The sequence below is a fragment of the Montipora foliosa genome, chromosome 5 (genome assembly GCF_036669935.1).
Source record: "Montipora foliosa isolate CH-2021 chromosome 5, ASM3666993v2, whole genome shotgun sequence".
Taxonomy (NCBI): domain Eukaryota; kingdom Metazoa; phylum Cnidaria; class Anthozoa; order Scleractinia; family Acroporidae; genus Montipora; species Montipora foliosa.
This window is the reverse complement of record NC_090873.1, coordinates 23,260,128-23,261,870: the sequence shown is the minus strand read 5'-3', so window position 1 is coordinate 23,261,870 and position 1,743 is coordinate 23,260,128.

Below are 1,743 nucleotides of genomic sequence, written 5' to 3'. Positions count from 1 at the left end.
ATTTTGCCTTTGATCGAGGAAACACAGTATCGATTAAATTGACTTTGAACTAAATTTGCCTGAAGGGTTTCAGCAGTATAGAGTTATTATTAGTATTATTATTATTATTACTATTATTATTATTATTATTATTATTATTATTATTATTATTTTACAGAATGCAGATCGGTTAGTACCTGAAGCTTCGCATCCTGATTGTTCGCACATAGCCATTTCACATTGACTTAGTCCTTCACCCTTATCGCACTCCTCTGCTAAAAGTTTGTATTGCTCTTTAGGAAGACACAATCGCTTGAATGATCCACGCTCACTAAAGGCTGCACAGACAGGGTGGTCCATTTCTGGAGGACAGGTCTCCATTCGGATATTACGGTCACATTCGTCTTTAGCGTTCTCGGCATCAGAAGTTGCTGTTCCTTCACAGACTTGGCATAACAATTTGTGCGATGGAGCTGCAAGATTTTTAGAATGAAGCAGAGCGAGACAGTATGCCGACAGAGAACGAAATTCAATATATGCATGTTTTTCTCCTTCCTCTTCTTTCCGCCCAAGATTAATGCCTCAACTGGCCAAATATGCTCACCGATGAAATTATATTACTAACAAAATGACTACTCTCCAGGGGGGTTTTCTCAGGAACAATTCAATATTTTATGATTGAATTATAAAACGTTTTAAAGTATCCCAACTGGCCAGAAACAAACCAGCAGTTTCAAGGTAGTTACAAGCAAACCAAAGACTGTTAGGTTTTCCTATCTCTGGGTCAGGCTGCCTCAAATAACGAAATAGTTTCCACATAACTGGAAATCTCTGCTGCTCAAAAGCAAAGTATATAGAGAGGACTGATTCTACTGGCGCAATTTTCGTTTATTGTATTTCCGCATCTCGCGCGCACGCACACAGTGCACCGTGATTGTTTTAGTAAGCGCATTATTGTGCTAGTAAATCATGTTTGGTTTCTTTATATAAGAGGACTAACTTTTAAGGTATGGCGAGAAGAGAAAATATCAGTGGAATTAGTTTTTTTTTATTACTAATTTTTCGTTCCATGCACCAAATTCAGCGAGAGTGACGGATTAAATCTGAAAATGCGAACAAAGACGCTGGTTGACCGTATTAGCTGTGATGTTTGATTTATCATTAAGTGCATCTAGTTATCTAAAATACCTACTCTTGATAACGTAGTCGCAGGAAATATTGCCTTAACTTCGATTGACAAGTTGATGATGCTACACGCCGTTATCATAACCAAATTAATCCAACTTAGCCACTTTGCCTCTGTCCTCAGTTTTGAGGGACGCAAAGTCGGCCGTGTCCCACCATTTTTCTTTTTCAATTTGGATTAAGTTCTTCATACTTTAACTTCAGCCTAAATTTAAAAATTACTCTGTGGGAAGATTTTCGTGCAAACGTTCTTAACTCTTCCATAGATAGTTTTTCGTAATGTTTTGCGTTAGTCTGGCTTACCTCCGGCCACTTGTCCAAAGAATATACAGGAGAGAATAAGGATTTTCGGATGCATTTTGTATTTCTTCAATAACCTGGTAAGAACAAGATAATTGTCGTTTTTTTACAATGCAAACAATTGCTCGCAGTCACACCTACGTGTTTGTGTACAAATTTGTTAAATGGGTTGACGGCGCATGAATAATCATGAAACTTTCAGAACTTTTTCTTTACAGCAAATTACAGGGCAAACGTAGTTCATACAATGAAAGAAACACAATGGGAACAAATCAACGT